Genomic DNA, 18,978 nt, shown 5'->3' with positions numbered 1-18,978 from the left:
TTAATTGATCATGTAAACGTCACTATTACCCAAAATGTCTTACGAAGCAGCTTGTAATTATTAACTACGATTTTTTCAAATTTCCTTAAGAATTAATTTCTAAAACTCTTAATTATAGTTCGTTGCGTAATGTAAATCGTAAAGGTAATTGGGTGATTCTTGGTGCTATATTATATATATACTCTATTGTATATATACTATATTATATATATACTCTATGGTATATATACTATATTGTATATATACCCTAAAACTATTTTTAGCAATTTAAATCAATTAAAATATAAACACTTAGTATATATAAACTTATATTACAACTATTACTAAGTTATACAATACATAAAACTAAAAACTAAACAAGCCAAAATGACTTACCGAAATACCAGCAAAAATACTATCGGAAGTAATAGGACAACGTTGGTGGAATAATCATGTAAATAAATGAAAGGAAATTTGCTTTTTTGCAAAAGATATTTTTACTACTGTAACTTTCGAAGCTTAACTTTCAAGATTTCTCTGACCGAGTTCGAACATATTTATTCATTCTTTTGAGTTCTGTTTTTTTTTTTTTTTTTAAACGTACCATTTAGACCACGAATTGAATACACACAGAAATTTTTACTGAAGGAAGCACCCCATTAGCTATTCGACCTAGATGGCACACAGACACTTGGCGAGTTATCGCTTACTGTTTTCTTACTTTTGCGAAAATAGTACTGTTGGAAATTATATTAACTTTTTTTTTTTTTTTGAATTTCACCGAAATAGATATATATATATTTTTTCCTTTCAGACCGCACAGAAGAAGATTACATTCAAGTTTGTGATACTTTTCCATCAGAATGAAACTCCGTAAGCTGCTGATAAGTTTCCGCAGATTGGGAAAACAAATAATAAAGCCTATAATAAACAAGTGAAAATAAAGCTTTTTAAACAATGAAGTCGTTTTCTTTTATGGTATTAACAAGATGACCTTAACGTAAACAATAAATTAATTACAATATTTGTTAACATTTCTTTTAAAATTAAAACATTCCAAAAACATAAATCAGCGAACTGATCGTTTAATACGATAGCAAATGTATTAAAAATGAATAAGGTTATCAGAAAAATACTTGGCAGCGAAATCTTAGTTGCTTTTTTACAAGTTGTAGCAGTACAAGTTTGCGTGATTGTGAAGAACAACTTCCACGGTAGCAGAACTGCACTAAATTATTAATGCTGCATCACGAATTGCATTTTATAATGACCAACTTTGTGACTTAATTTTAAATTACAGCAACATACAATGTACACAGTAGAAATATCCAAAAGATGTAACTGCCTGATGTCCACGTTTGTTGGCAGATCGGTGGTTGGTTAATGCCGGCTCTAGGGGGAGCAAGCCCCTGCCCTGGGCGGTAAGTTTTGGAGAGCAGCAAATTCATCTTATTTCTGAGTTCTTTTCGTCGAAACTCGCTGTAAATACTTGAAGGAAGATGTGTGAGGGCGGCAGTTTCAAGATTTGAGGCCAGTTCGGAAAAAATCAACTGAATGAGGAGGAAACTTAAAAAATTTGATGCCCGTGGTTCGCTTATTTTTATGTGACTCTGCTCGATTTTGAGGCAAACACACATCTGCAAAAGCTTACATCCCTGAAAACTAATAGATGCGTCGTAGGGATTGCAATATCGGTATACCAAATACCAGTATTTCCAGCAATTTTGCATCTTAATATCCGTATTTGCTATTGTAATATCGGTATTTGCTGAGGAACATACTGGTATTTTCGGTATTAGCTCAAAATAATAAATAGTTTTAATTCAAGAATTTTCTCTCAATTTAACTAAGTAAACATCTACTTATATTTTAAGTGTACATTTATTTTCCCATGATAGAGAACCGAAAGCAATCTATTGATGTAAAAATTTAGCTTCAAACGGATAAACTAATAGAATATAATTAAACAAAAGTATTTTGTGAACCATGTATTTATTTTTTCCATTTCCCTGATTGCTCATTTTCCCTTTTGGGAAAGTTAATTTTGAGTGTAATTTGGAATGCCCCCCCCCCCCCCCGTTTGTCCGATGAACAATTTATTCGAACCATCAATTCAGGAATGCTTTATGATTTTTTTCCTTAAATATTTGTCTCAACTGTACTAAATTTTGACAAAAACTGTTTCTTGTTAGCATTATAAATGGCAATTTGTTGGCACCAGTATTGGTTAGTTATGCCCTCTCGTTATTTGACTTCATACTTGGCAAGATAACATTTAGAAATTATATACAGCCAAGAAAATTTGCATATAGGGAAAAGCATAAATATGTTCCACGAATTCAAAGATATTTTCATATATTTACATAATTATATAATTGCAAAGAATTTTGAAAAGAAAGCTAAAACGAATAAGAGAAACCAACAAGATCAAATTTAGTCAAGTTTATCGTAAATTCCAAACCAAAGGGCTAATAAAAAGGAAACACAAACTCCACCTGTTCAAGAGAAAATGATGTTAATATTCGAAAAGTATCGTCTCTCAGGAAAGAAATTTCAACTAGCTTCAAATTAAAAAAATAATAGAAATACACACTATACGAAAGAAACACACACACACACAAAAGGGTTTATTCAAAAATGACATACAACAGACCGAATTTTTTTTTTGAAGATAAAATACTTTTAGGCAATTAAATTAGAGGAGGTGTATCGCGAATTGTTAACAGTACAGGAAAGTTGAGCACTAAAATGATTTCCAGGCTTAGAGACAATTCACGATGACATTTGTTCCTTCAGTTTATATTTGTTCACAATACGTTTTCAGAATAATACAATTTTTGTTTGAAATTATGAAATGTGGCAACGAAACAATGTTTTCAAGCATATTTTGAGAAATTTCAAGTACCGGTATTAATTTCGGTATTCCGGTACCACGTTTTAAAAATACCGAATACCGGTATTGAATTTTTGGTCCGGTATTGCAATCCCAAATGCGGTCCTTCCAACTGTAAACCGGATGTTGGCCTTTCCCATGTCATCGGTGGTCGTTACAGACAAGTTAGATACAGTCAATCGGTTATCAGTTAGTACAATTTATCGGTGTAACTTTGCGGCTTCAATTTTTTGTATAGCGCGGCCTCTCTATGTAATTTCTTTACCCTATGTCTTAACTAGACGTTTGCCAATTCTGTCATCCGTGGGCAGACTGCAGATGGATAATTTCGACGTTGTGCAAGACTTCACATTATGCGTCATCACCTAAATTTATGTTAGTCCGCATCCTAGCAGCATTGCAAACCTATATAGAATGATTTTGAAAAAAATAATAATAATAAAAACATTAAAAAAAAAACCGTACAAAAAGTGGAACACCACCAACGTCTTCCAAATGAAAAATTACTCAGCAACACAATGTGGCATAAAATATAACCATTAAAGGGGCCTCATCATTACATAGCTGCCTGACATCAATTAAAGAGACAAGGAGTTGGCGTCAAAATAATACCTTCGGTTCGGTAATAGGCTTGTTATTTATCGCTGTTATCCAAACTCATCAGCCCCACGAGGCCGAAATTAAGAATTCATTTCTGCTAATTAATTAACCTTGGCCCTAATTATTGGGGAGGCTACTGCAATTAATCAAGCCATTACCGAGCGCGTTAATAGGGAGCCAGCCGTGTTAGGTATTCTGTTGACGTGCTTCGAAGCTTGATTCGTTCTGCGCGACTTCTGGGGGGCTCAGCAGGGAAACGAAGTACCCAGGGTGGAAGCAATCTGTGGAATCTGTTTCTAGAAGCTTTGCTGGTGCAGCCTAATTTGCGAAAATAATATGGAAAAAAGACGAGGACAAAATAAATGAATTTTCAATACGGAATCCTATTTTCAAGCGTTGTTCAGGGCCGTGGTGGCCTGATCGGTAAGACATCGGACTTGTGACCAGAGGGTCCCTGGTTCGATCCTAGCCGGTCGAAGACCCACCGTCTTCACTAAGGGTGACTGGGGGACATTAAATATACTCGTAGTCACAATGTCCTCCGAGTGAAACGATACCTCTTGGGGGCCAGAAAATTATTTGGCTTCTAATCTGCTTCTAAATTATCGAAATGTCCGTAGATGGTGCTGCCATCTATCATGTTGTCTGAGCCAAATCGGACTTCCACCAAGAAATAGGCGCTATATTAAAACGGAAGCCGTAACCCTCTGGCTTAGAACCGAGTAGCACTGCTATTCGGGCTCGGGTTCCCGAGTGGCATAAGTAACACAAAAACAACAACAACAAGCGTTTGTCCAACCATCACAATTTTTCATTTCAGGTCGTGGTGCATGAACGATTCTGGCGTCTAGCTCGCAACTGAAGAGTTCCGGGTTCGATGCCAGCAGATAGAAGATTCTCCGTGCTCATTGATGATGGTGACTGGGGCACGTTAAATATGTAGTGGTCATAAAATCCTCCAAGTGAATCAATACCTCGGGGGATGGTAAACCAGGTGTTCAGCTTCTGTTTTAGCTCTAAATTCTCGAAATGTTGATAGACGGTGGGTCCAACTATCATGTGTTGTCTGAGAGAATTCGAACTTCCACCTAAACGGAGCTCGATAAAATGGAAGCCGTGTCTTACTGCCTTAAATCAAACAGCAATCGTTGCTAGGACTTGGATGCCCGAGCGTTATTAGAAACAACAACAACGATTGTTCATTTAGAATTAAGCTTTTAAATACTATTTTTTGCACAATTTATCACTTGGTTATTTGTTGAGCTTCAATTTTTCATCAAGAGTATTATTGTTAAGATTTAGAATAGTATAGTCTGACCACCGACGAGATGGAAAGGTGAACATCCGGTTGACAGGCGGAAACGGTCGCATCTATTAGCTTGAAGGGTTGTCAGTTTTCAGTAACAGGTGTGTGTTAGAATCTAAATTAAGCAGTCACATTGCAATGAACGAGACACGCACCAAGAATTTTTTCTACTGCGATAAGAACAGCTGTTGGTTATTAACAGAGCATCCATTGAAACACGTGTGTATAAACAACGCATTTCGAGTAGTGTTTAGTGTTCTCGTTGTTTGGAATCTATCTTCTTCATTTTTATCTTTACTCATAATAAAGCTGAAACTATGTGTCTTTGTATCTCTGTCTATTACGTGCATAGCGCCTAGACCGTTCTGCCGATATTTATGAAATTTGGCACAAAACAAATTCGTAGCATTGGGGTGAGCACCTTCAAGCGATTTTTTGAAAATTCTATTTTGTTCTTTTTTTATTTCAATTTTAAGAATATTTTATTGAGCAATTTATCATAAACGTGGACAAGCGAATTACCATAACAGAGGCGAGCAAACGAACATAGCAAATTGGCGAGAAATTCATGATCCATTATTTTTAAATATACAGGCTAACCAAATGACCTTTTAATTTTTTCTTTCGGCAAAGCCGTGCGGGTACCACTAGTTAAATATATAAATATTTGTAGCGAAATGCCTGAAACGGACTAGGCCGGGACTCGATCCGGGTTCTGATGGGTTCGAAGCTTAGCGAATGGCTGATTGAGTGAATATGATTGTGCGAAAACGATCATTTATCTTCTGAAGGTCGTAGAAGATGCATATAATAAGATGCAAATACGCATATAATTTTATGCAAATAAATGAATAATAAACACATATGCTATTCAAAACTGATTGATGAATAGTTTAAATACTCCCCTGTAATACAATAGTTTCACTTCTATCATGTGTCTTTACGATACATCTTGTTTTTTCTCTTGATTCTTGGTTTTGCAAGGCAGGCGATTCTCGAAAAAATGACGCGTGCGTAACGCTAAGTTTTTTATTTTATTCAAGTAACTATTAATTAAATATGGGATTAACTGTTACACTTTGATAGTATATTAAAGCATGTATTATTCCCCCACAGCATTATTTTTTGAAGGCTTTGGTTAGCTGGAAAAAAATAAAAACTTAGCGTTACGCACGGGACATTGTATCGAAAATCGCCACAGCGGGCGTTGATCGTAGCAGACGATCAACGCCCGCGAGAAATAAAATAAATAGAATTGATGGAACACGGAAGAATGATCTATTATGGAGTCCGATTTGTAAATTTAAAGTTGTAAATATTTTGTTAATATAGTGAGTCTTTCGTTTAGATAGTACTGTGCATTTTCTTTAGTCAATTTCAATAACTCTCTAAGCAATTAAAGATGCGAGCGCCCAAAAAGAATCGGCAAACGGTAACATTTTTACCTACAATTTCAATTTAAGATACCGATTAGCAAATTTTTGCGTTAATGCAAAACGTTTACGCCATTACGTTCACGCCAACGCTGACGTAGCAGTTCCGAATGAAATAAAAGTTACTGAAAACTGATCAAAAACTAATTACTAATGTCAAAATAATGCATAACTAAAAGAAAAACAGTTCAATCTCTGCACCTGGAAAAAAAAATATAATGAAAACACATTTCGTCTTAAAATACATGTCGAGTGCCAAACTATAGATAATGTTGCCATCTAGCAACCATGCTGCCAAAGTTTTCGCCAAGCCTCCCACCAGTCACATGACGTATCCATGAACCAATTTTTTCATCAGCAAGTCTGAGAAAACTCGGTCTACTCTTATCATTAGCAGGGCCGATCCTAGGGTGTCGGCCGCCCGTGTGCAAAGCTCTAATGTGCCGCCCCTCAAAGAGTAATTTGCATATTTTGACTAATCTTTAACGTCCATATAAATTTTTCTTCAAATTTCTATGCCAAATTTTGATTCAAATAACAGAAAAAAAATAAAGAAGAACGATGAACTTATAAAAAGGAAGACAAGTTTTATAGTAAGAAACTCCTTAGGTACAATTTCTATCTTCGAAGAAAGTAATAGATATACCAAAATTTGCTAGTCTGTCTGTACCATTTTATAGTCTGTTTCGGTGACATCAGAAGAAAGACGGAGGAGAGGAAGCAGGAGTGTGTGGGGGGGGGGGATTTATCCCAGAAAATTATCGAAATTGGCGTATGAAAAATTGTTTTAGTTAATCTTTGGTTGTGTTTGGTTGCAATGACTAAAGAGTCTGGTATATTCAAGGTGCATGGAGAAATTTTCGAAATGGACGCCAAATATCGCAATTTTAGGAACTTTTTCGAGACTTCAGGGAAAGTACTAATTCAAGCTGGAGTTCTTTCCTAAAATTCTTTCAAAATTGAAATCAATTTGAAGCTATTTTTTGTGACCGTATCTTTGGAAGGATCGACACACTTCCCGAAAGTTTTCCAAAACTGGAGTTTTAAACACGCAATTTTGGGCTATCTTTGTTGACGTTTCTAAAGGGAGGGAGATTCAATCGTCTCTCATCGAAAGTTTTCGCAATTGAAGTTTAAAACGCAAATTTAGGCTATCTTTGGTGACGGCAAGGGGATCTGGAGGTTTTCCTTCGTTAATTTCTCGGGACTATTGTTTCAAAAACCCACTTTTGACTACATTTGAAAACGATAAGGGGAAACGTGAAAGTATTCCTAATCGAAATATTTTTCGGAACTAAAATCCATTTCAAGCTATTTTTGGGCAGGAAGGTTTTGGGGCTCCGAAGCGGATATTTCTAACAGCACAATTTTATACTATCTTTGGTGACGTTAACGAAAATGGGAAGCTAATATCTGAAAAATACAACTATAGACTTTTGTCCACCTCACCTCGACGATTGATGGGTATGCCCTAGCGCCGTGAAAAGTTACATAAGCAAGGCAGTTCTCTGGAATTTTTTAAAAATTGAAGTCCCAAAATCGTATTTTAAGCATTGTTTGATAACGATGGGACAAAGAGCGGGCGGGTGTTCAGTGTGCCCTCACGAACTGTTTTTTGAAACCGAAGTCAATTTCAGGCTAGTTTTGGCAGGAAGGGTTCTGTGGCTCCATGGGACTGTCTAAATACGAATCTTAGAAGTATAGTGATTGCGTTGGAAAAAAGGCGAATCCGGGGTCCTTCCCCGAAAGTTCTTGAAACTGATGTTTGAAAAACGCAATTTTAGTTCGTTTTTCAATAAGTGAAGTGAGAGGGAGTGGGATTAGGGGCCTCTTTAAAGACGCTAATTGAGACTATCTTTGGTAGTAATGTTTTAGAATGGGTTGGCGGAGCCCTCCATCACAAAAATTTCGAAAAGAAATCCAAAAATGTCATTAAGCAATTTTTGATGACATTAGGAAGTGCTGTCTTCTGAAAACACATTTTGGATTTTGGAGTACATTTTTACGCTATGTTTGATTCAGTTACGGTGGAAGGGGTGAATCAGAGGCTTAATTGGGTCCTTAAGATCGGTGGTTCAACCAGCGAAAATTTCCGAAATAAAAGTCCTAAAATCGCAATTTTGAGCCTTCTTTAATCTTGTCAAGTAGGTCATGGCATCCTTTTGGATCTTTGTTTTGGAGCCACATTTAAATTTACTACCCGGATCAAGAACCCCGTCCTCCTACCAGATTTGAAACCGAGCAGTTCATACGTGATTTTAATTAGAAAAAATTGCTGCAAAGGGAGAAAATTACAACATTTTTGTTCGTCATTCGTATATGTTTGACTCTCAGGGGAGTTGTAATTTTCCACTGTCACTCCACGCATCCCCGATTGTTGAACACAGATTTTGTTGTTTGAAACGCTTGCAAGAGGATCTAATCGGTATAGCTTTTTTTTATATATAAAATAAAACTATATCTATAGTCAATAAAAGCTTGGGTTTAAACATTTAGTGGCTGCCCTCGGTGCTCCTTTTCGTAGGCACCCTTTCATGCTTCAGGAGGGGGCCATTTCCCTCATTTCCCCTCCCCTTTATCCGTGCCTGATTACCAGCTCTGTCACAAATTTTACAACCAAATGAAGCATGTGTGTCAAGAGTAGATAATAATCGACAATAAACCAACACAATGTTCCTTAACATTTATTTTTCTTAAACTATGCTATGCTGTCGGGAAATTGGCACTTACTTTGATAATTGAACACTTAAAATTCAGCATATTTATTCGACTTGTTATAAGTTATCTTGTGAGAAATTCTTGAGGAATTTTTCTTGATTAAAAGAACTATATGATGCGGCCTGCGGCCGCCCCTTGCTTTGGTCGCCCTTGTGCGGTGCACACGCTGCACACCTGCTAGGATCGCCCTGATCATTAGTCTATGATATATACAGTAGACCTTCGTTTTACGCGGGTTTATTTTACGCGGTTTCGGTTATACGCGGTTTAAGATTTGACACATTTATTTTACTTTACGCGACTGAGTTCCGGTTTTACGCGGATGCGGCAATGCAAACAGATAAAATTTTTCCCTCAAAATCCAAACTCCTAAAAATTGCAGATTACACGTAATAAACTGCATTTTGGCGTGCTAATAATCGAGCTTGGGCCACTGGAGACATTTTATGCGATTGGTTAGAAGTAAAGTTATTAAACTCACACAGTTCAAAACTCACTGGAAGAAGAGCTTTTAGGAATGCCAAAGGATGACAAGACCAACGAGGATACCGACATTGATGATGACACACAACCAAAAACGTTCACATTGAAAATTTTGAGCCATTCCTAGACAATAGAAAAAATCTTTCTGATTTGCTAGTGAAGGAAGATTCTATCATGGAAATGAAGCAAGTGATCATGGATGCGTTAATGCTCTGCAAAGAACTACAGAGAAAAATTCCTAATGACTGTCAAAAGACTATCATTAGCCAGCTCCTTTTTATAAACACTAAATTAATTTGTGTTTTCTTTATACATGTTGTGCATAGAAATCGATACAAGTACACATTAAACTTATTATACAATTAATCAGCACTATAATGTAGTTTTTTTTTTTTTTTTTTTTTTTTTTTGTCTACGGAACCTAACCCCTACTCTAACACTAATATCTTATACATATAAAATCTGAGTATCTATCTATCTATCTATGTCCAAGCTTCTTCTCCCGAACGACAGTGAACTGACCATCGAACCAGGTATCGATGGATTCGTAATCCTCCCGTCTTCATGTTTGGCTATTTAACATAATCCTCCGATAATAATTAGCGGAGATATCAATTAAAAACTTTTAATTATGACTCTTAGATTTCAAAATCAAATCCCTATTTTTCGAAGGCTTTCCTCCATTCAAATTATTATTCAGTGCTTCAACTCAACTTTCCGGATGAACGCTTTTATTAAAATTTACAGCGTGAAGAAAATCATTGAAAAGAAACATCTGTTGCCCTTTCTTTTTCTCGAATATAAAGAAATAAAATTAGGCTTTTGTTTTAAGGCTTTTCCTGTAATCAGGGTGTTTAAGTTGTTTACTTTTCGATTATTTTGCCGTAATCTGCAGCAAAATTTTGCTGTTTTTTTTTTTTTTTTTTTTTGTTCAAGCCTGATTGTTAAATACGCGTCACATGACATAACTTTCATTTTCGAGGAGGACCGTGCACGTCGTAAAGTAAATGAGTGATTTACAAGTTATTTGAGTTCTTTGAGGGTTTGTACCTGGAAAACGGATTGATGTAATTCTTGTACGACCATGTGGATAGAATCCATCCAAATATTTATCTGAGTGGTATGTTGCATTAATAAACACCCGGGCAACGCCGGGTAGTAGACTATTTTATGTAAAAAGCGGATTGTTATTGTGCATAAATATTTCCGATATAGTCTATCAGATGTAATTCAATTTAACGTGCGTAAAGATTATAGTTGATAATGCATATATTTTCCCCTTTTGTGCTGACTGAAAATGTACTCATAACTTGTATCATTGATAACGATTATTAACGTTGATGAGGTGTTTTGGCAAAAATATGTTTTACTGGTGTTTTGCAAACCTTGCTTTACGCGCATTTATTTATTCCTTAACGCGTTAGAAACTAGTGTCAGTGTACTACAAAAGCATCAACTGGACTGCTCTTACATTTTTTAGGTAGCCCGTGCAACGCCGGGCACGCAGCTAGTTAAGTCTTAATTTACGCGGTTTTGATTTACGCGGCATTTCCGAGGAACGTAACTCCCGCGTAAAACGAGGGTCAACTGTATTTAAATTTTATATGTATTCTGGCTTACTCGATTCGTCTTAATACAAAGCCGGCTCTCAGGTTTTTTTTTTTTTTTTCCTTCTAATTCTTAATTTAATAAAAGCCTAAATAACTACAAAATATTTCAAAATTTCATTTTTTGGAAAAGTCTATCCTGACCTGAGAATCACCCACAAGCAAATCCATGCTCCAACTCGAACCAAGAGACAAGATAAGCGATCATCAGGCCTCACTCTACAGGTGAAGAGGTAACCATTACCTCGTCCACCCTTTCCCATTCCTCGGCGCCAGAGTATTCGGGTGCCGCATAAACACGGAACCGAGAGAGCCGGAGAAGCTGGCACCCCGCTGCTTCGAGAAGGTAATGACGGTGCTAAAAGACGGGCTCGGGCGGATTGATAGACCCGGGGAATCCTTCCTACATGTTTATTTTGGGCGGGACATTTTTTTGCTTCGCGCATCTACGGCAGAGTACTGATTAAGGCCACTGAACGGCGACCTTCATGTGGGAAAAAAAATCTATGTGTTGTACAGATTTTGTGATTTTTTTTTTTTTTTAAATGAGCCCCTGATACTCAAACCCAGTGATTTTCAACAGCTGGTCCCGCACCCGTCCGTGGGGAAAGTTTGACCGGTCTTCGAAGATTTTTATCTATTTGCTTTAAAAAATGCCCTTATTAACAAAAAATAATAATACATACTTTACACGATATTTTATGCGGTAATACAGTGAAACCTGTGTAAGTTGACCACCTGTGGTGTACGGCTTATATGATATAGATCTAATTCCGTGCCTGTGAATAGCGGTCAACTTAGAGAGTTGGTCAACTTTACAGGTTTTACTGCATATTAATTACAGTGATCTCTCGCTTATACCCGACCTCTGTAATACGCGTTTTTCTCACGGGCCCGGCCAGCGATATAGGAAAACAATGTTAACTCTTGTTCATTTATAAGCGAAACCTAAAGTGCACCTTTCACTTATGCGCAATAAAAAAATTTCAAGTTTTAGTTAAATCGCCTATCCACGCTTTGCTTATCGGAAGATTTGTATCTTTCTTGATGTCTCTTGGAATGCTTTTACACACCTTTATTCCAATGTTCAAAATGTTTCCAAGAACGCATTTTTTTCGCGCAAGTGTGCAATTAAGGGTGCAGTTAGTCTCGTGATTGACATCGAGAGGGGAGAACGGGTTACATGTGAAAAGGTTGACGTTCCTAAAAGTCGTGGTCAAGCGGAAAGCATTGTATCCTCACAAACTATGACACTGATCACGAGACAGTTTTTAGGTTTTGTGGAATTCGCTTACATACTGTACAGTGTATAAAAAATAACAAAACGTACAACTTCAAATTTTACATTTTTATTAAATTACAATGCATAAATGGAAATTATGTGCGTATTTATTCATTAGTATCAGTAGTGTACTATTAGTATTACTATAACTGTTGATAACTTACTGCATTTAAGCTTATTTTTGGGGTGTTTCATTTATGCGCGAATCTCACTTGTGCGCGAAAATTTCGCTGTCCCCTTTGGTCGCGTATAATTGAGAGGTCACTGTACTTAGCACAACAACGTTTGTGGTTTTCTCGAGGCTTTATTTGCTTACGTAGAATTAATACAATAGTTACTTATCCTTGCTTTTAAATATATGATAATAATCTTACAGTTAACTTACAGTCCGACCACCAATTAGATGGAAAGGCAAACATCCGATTTACAGGCGGAAATAGACGCATCTATTAGTTTTCAGGGATGTCAGATTCTGTAGATTTATTAGCCTTTAAATTAAGTAGAATGAGCGGAACATGCGCATCAAATATTTACTTTTCCCCATCATTCAGATAGATTCCATATAATTCGTGGGCAGAAAGTATGTAAAAGTTTTTTTTTTATTTCCGAAGGCTTTTTTCTCAAGAAAAAAAATATAATAAAAGAAACCATAGTATAATATAATGCAATACTATGAATACTATATCATATAATTTTATTAATAAATTTATTTGAATTTGTTTGCCGGTCCGTGGGTTAAAAAAGGTTGAGAAACGCTGTCGAACTGTAAAACAGCAGCGTAATCTAAGTTCAAGTATTGTATGAAGACACTTATTTGTGCTTTAATTACGTTTTGTTGATTTGTGGTTAGTTTGTTGCACGAAAGTATTTATTCATTTTTCATTCCTCATACAATCATTTTTCCAATTTTACTTTCTTTTATTTCTAAAACATATAAGAAAAAATCCTAGATTTTTCCCTTTAAACATTAGAATTTTCCTCTTTGACTTCACTTCCTCTGAGTTTATTTTTCCTCAGTTAGATTTTCTCTTAGTCTATGAGCTTTTTCAGATTTCTTAGTCAATAGAATGTTTTCACATATTTTCCTTTATTTCATGGAATTTTTCTGATTTCTTATAACTTTTTATTCTCGCCGGTCATTAGGATTTTCTCTCAATCCAGGGATTTTTTCAGATTTCTTAGTCTAGGAACTTTTATTATCGGTCATTACGTCTTTTTTCTCAGTTGTAATTTTCTCCTATTCCGTGAGATTTTTCAAATTTTCTCCTAGTCAACAGATTTTCACTCTCTGCCATAAGGATTTTTTTTTCTTATTTCACAAAATTTTTTAGACTTCTGCTTCGATTAGCAAAATCGTCAATGTGTGGCAAATAGAAGTAGAACTGACTACGGTTAAGAAACTGCCCGTCTCATTGTTTCAGCAAAAAATTTTCAAATTCATTACTTGGCAACTTGAATCAATTTTGTAAAATGCCATGCCACCAACTGACAGTGAAGGGATTATGATATTTTAGTGTTTGTCGCCAAATTTATTTTTAGCGAGATTCAAGCATGTCACCAAATAAAAAATAAATAACACATAAATAAAAAAATTGCGGCAAGTAAAAATCTAAACACTAATGAGGGGGGGGGGGAATATAATACGAAAAATTTATCTGAGGAAAAATTCCTGATGACCAATACTAAAAATCTATCGAGAAAAACATATCTGAAAAATCTCACGAAATATGAAAAAAATATAACAAAGGAAAAAATTCTTGATCAGGAGTAAAGGTCTACTGACTCTTGGAAGAAATCTGAAAACTCCCATGGAATAAGAGGAAATCTAACGGAGGAAAAATAACCGAGAGTAAAAATCTACTGACTAAGAGTGAAATCTTTAAAATGCCGCGAAAAAGGGTGGAAAAAATCCTAATGACCTAACGTAAAAATCTGTCGACAAAGATAGATTTGCAAACCTCATACGATAACAGAAAAAATTCTTCATGTCCGGGTACCGGGAGTAAAAATCTATTGATTAAAGAAAAAATCTGAAAAGTCCCATGGAATAAGAGAAAGTCAAAATTAAGAAAAAATCACTTGTGTAAAAATTTATTGACGAAGAAGGAAAGTTTTAAAATCCTAGTAACAAAGACAAAATCTGCGAGAAAAAAAATGGAAAAACCAAGGGCGGAAATCTCATGAAGCGAGGGAAAAAGGGGGAAACTAACTTGGAGACAACTTCTGGGAAGTAATGAAAAAATGCCAAGAAAAAAAATGAAAAAACCGTTTTTAATAACTAAGAGAAAAATCCAAAGTGCGCTAAGAAACGTCAATCCAAGGGAAAAAAATTAAGTAAATTCAGGACTCGTTAGCGAAGCAATGCTCCTACGCAGAACTTTTAAGGAAGGCAGTCACCCATCGAGCTGTCCCCTGTCTGCTCTACGTTAGAATTAGATTTAATGCTTAACAAAGCAACATAATTATTTTAACTCCGGGGGAGGGTGTAAAAACGTAAAAGAAACATCAAACTACCAGATCATAAATCAAAATCTTAAACTTTATTTCACTTACGCAGAAAAATTGAAAACTAAAGGAAAGTTAATGAAGTAATTCATCATGCCTTCTTCACATTTTTTTCCCCTAGCAGAATGACAAATAGCCCGAGATTCTGTTCTTTCTTCAAATATGTTCAAGGAGTTAAAGCAAAACAGTGCTCACGAACACGGCATGTGTCAAACACATCACTGGCTTCCACGAAAGAACATCGCTTGCAGATAAATTCCCACCCAATTTCGGCACGTGAAAGCTATATTTTGCATGAACGGAAAGAATATCTATCACCGGTTCCCGTCAAAAGTTACCGAGTTCTAAGTGTAAACGTAGACTCTTTGGCGCCACCGTGACCTTTAAAACAATTCTCGCTTGAGTAATATAAACACAAAAGCGAAAAATATTCTACACCTTTTTGGTTATCTTTCCTTCAGAGCAAGCAATGGCTGTTGACAGAAGAGATTTCATAAAATGTATACAAGCGAGAGAAAAAGGGCGTCACTAGTCTTAAAAGAAAAAAGAAAGATACACTTGCTCCAAAGAGAAAAAGGGATTCGAAGAAGGATCGAAATTTCAATCATAAATTACTGTCAAATTTGTTTCAATGAACTTCACATATTTGACATTTTCTATGTTCAAACTACTTCCCTGGAAAAATGTTATTTCAGGTTTTTTTCAGGGATAACCCTCCCCCAAACATCGCGAAGACCCGCCCCCCAAAAAAGAGGAAAATACCACTAAAAACAACCCTCTCCCCACTAAGAATTTCAATGGCGCAGTCTGCGCCATGACCCCCCCCCCCCCCCAGGTGGGCACCCGTTTTTTTCCCTTGTTATCTAATTTGACCAGTGGCGCAGCGAAGGTGGAGGGGGGGTTTGGGGTTGAAAACACCCCCAAGAGGCATTGGTTTTAACATAAATGCAAATTCAAATACAGTAGTTTATGCATATGAAAGGGCTGTTTTGATTTAAAAAAAAAAACTTTCAGAAGGTAGATCAGAGAAACCCCTCCAAAAGCTACTTTTGATCAAAAACTCTACAGAATCCCCCTCCCCCCCGTACTATACCCATATGCCTACACACACATACACATACCCCCCCCCCACGCACACACATTCAAACACATGTACACAGTGTGTACATGTGTTTGAATGTGTATTCAAACACACACTACCCACACACTTATGCCAGCACACATGCCTACACACACATACCCCTACACACAAACACACATACCCCCCACACACAAACACACACGCCTACATACACACACTCGTGATTGCGAAAAACATAATTTGAATTCAAGATGTCAAAATTCAAATTAATTTTTTCTTTTGAGGACTTTCGTTCTTGGAGACTTGCTTTATAACATTTGAGGGGAGTACGTCGTCGCTTTTTGGGGTGCAATTTGGGGGTGGACACCCTTGACGCGTCAAACATCTCGTCAGTCAAAGCAAGTTCAGTCTTTGGCCTCCCACGTCTTGAAGTACCTTCTGTCACAGTGGTGAAAACACCAAATTATGGACGATGATTCCTGCTGGAACGTCTACCACTTAAATGTCTTTCCGTTTCATCACAGTGCGTCAAACAACGTTATCCCCACATCTCAATGTTCACATTATAGAAGAAGACAAAGAAGTAGTTCAAAAAGAAGTGGAGGAGGTACTACCCATGTAAATCAAGACACTTGTCGTTTAAAGCAAGTTCCCACAGTAACTGATGGACGACTGCAGTCAATCAGAAATTCTATTTCACCGCTGTAAGAAACTTCTGACTGAGACGGCACCGATTGTTTTAGGGCAAATGTTATCGGATTTCAATGGTTTCCAACTGTATCCTGTGAAAAACAAGTTATGTCTGCAAAGCGTTTTCTGGATCACCACCAGTTTGCAGGAACGCAAACATCTCACTTTTTATGAAAAATATTTTCAGCTATCATTAAAGATTTTATACCCAGCTTTTTTATTAGATGTTTCACCTTCTGCACAAAAATTAGATACACTTGCTGTCCATTATTTTCCACTGCTTTCATGATCCTATCTCTCTCTCTCTTTTTTTTTTTAATTTATTCATTCATTCATTTTTTTTTTTTTTTTTAGAATTACGTTTGCATGGCTCGATGGGAACTAGGATTCTACATACGATGTAATAAACAAGAAATTGCAATTTTAGGACTAAGGTCAGTCTGGGCTCTGAGGTGCAGAAATGACAAAGTTATTATTTTAGTCCTTCAGTAAAATAATTTTTAGACTTTTTTGCCTGTAATCGAATTTATCTTTTACCGGGACGTGAAGTAAATCGGCCGAGACACCGGCATTTATCTGAAAACCGGGACGGTCTGGCAAGCCTACGGGTATAACGTCTGAAATATAATTAAAAAAAAAAAAAAAAAAAAAACCAGTTCCTGCTCACAGAATAAGGAGTTTGATTGAAATAAGGGTTACAATTAGAACAAAATGAAAATCTCCTGCTACCAAAAAAAAAAAAGAATTTGATTAAAACACGCGCTACGATCAGAGCAAAATGGAAATTCGCTCCTCCTACAGGTATTATAAAGAGTTAATGAACACACATATTACAACTAGAACCTAGAACAAATCACTCCGCCCGCGTAGAAAAAGCATTTAAATGAAATTGTAATCACTTAGTACAGTTGGAACAAAATACAGCTGAACGCTGGTCAACAACTTCGTTTTTTAGGACCTCCATTTGGAGACGTTTTCGAGGAAGAGTCGAAAAGCTCTAACCAACCATTCATAAAAGTCTAGTCCCAGACATAGGCGGATTTACGGGGGGTGCCAGGGGGTGCGCCGCACCCCCAAAATTTTTGGTTGCGTTTTGAAAAAAAAACAATTTAGTATATATCACCCAGGAACTCTGAGGATGAAAAAAAATTTCATAGCTGCTACACTAGTAAATTTACTTAAAACAAATCCAGTGTATCACCACACGTTGCTAGTGCGAGAAAAATATAGCTGTGCTCATATTAAGAATTGAAGTAAATTTTATACATTTGATTAGAAAAAAACGTAAAAAAAAATTTCATGCAAATAAAAATATTTCTCAAACAATTTATTGTTCAGTGCTGTGTTATTGTATAGTATAATTGTATGTTCTGTAATTCGGTATTTATTCGTATATATTATTATATTGATTTTATATTGATTTTATATTGATATTTTTAATACAATTTCTTTTATTTTAAACCAACTATGGCTAATCAAGTACAAAAAAAAAAAAAAAAAAAGAACATGCCTGTTGCAACAAACTTTATCAATAAAATCTACTCCGAAATCAACCTAAAAACCAACATTTTTAAAGTAAATTTTCAAAAGTTTTTTGAAGGAGGACTCCCGAACTTCTTGCTGCAGTGGTGCATTCAGGGGGGAGGGGGGCACAATACTGGTGACTTCTCCCCAAAATGCCGAGCTGATTTTTTTTTTTTTTTTTTAAGTTCTTTATTATTAAAGGGAAGAAAAGATCTTATTTTGGGAAAACGCAATTATTTTAAGAAGAAAAAAAATAAATATTGTTGGGAAAAAAACCTTAGTTTTTTTTTCAAAAAGAAATATTGACAATTAAATTTTTCAACAGCTTCAGATTATCGGCGGCGAATTGTGTGCCTCCCCCCCCCTCCTTGCACAATCCTCTGTCTTTCATGTCCGCTTTCCCCCTTTTTTTGTTTTCATTTTTTCTATTAGTCCTCAAAATGTTTCTTCTCCGAAGCCCTCTCTCCAGCCAAAGTTATTACAGAGTATCTCAAATTTCGTTTTTTTCGGCTTCACTTTCACCAAATTTCCAAAATCCTCTTATCGCCTAAAAACATCGAAAATCGTTTTAAAATTGCGTTTTTGGAGATTTAGTTTTGAAAAACTGCAGTATCTCTAACGTTACCAAATATGGTCTTACACTCATATGTTTAAGAATTTAATTTTGGAAAATATTCGAACAAGGGCTTCCGACCCCCTTAAATTTCTAAAGATAGCCTTGTAGCCACCACGTACCTTTCTTTCCCCTAAAATATCACCAAAAAACTGTAAAACTGCGTTTTCAAAACTACTATTGCAAATTTTTTCTGGGGGCGTGAATCCCATTCCAAACCAGAAGCTTTCTTCACCCTTTGCTTCTAACAACATCGACTTTCGT

General features: G+C 36.1%; 1 protein-coding gene across 1 annotated transcript in view; it reads right to left on the bottom strand.

The window, feature by feature from the left end:
- LOC129228016 (glycerophosphodiester phosphodiesterase 1-like) overlaps positions 1–18,978 on the bottom strand; it is a 50,824-nt gene that overhangs the window by 31,280 nt on the left and 566 nt on the right. The gene's annotated exons all lie outside the window — the stretch shown is intronic.

This window comes from Uloborus diversus, chromosome 8, assembly GCF_026930045.1.
Source record: "Uloborus diversus isolate 005 chromosome 8, Udiv.v.3.1, whole genome shotgun sequence".
Taxonomy (NCBI): Eukaryota; Metazoa; Arthropoda; class Arachnida; order Araneae; family Uloboridae; genus Uloborus; species Uloborus diversus.
This window is presented reverse-complemented; position numbering and strand designations above follow the sequence as displayed.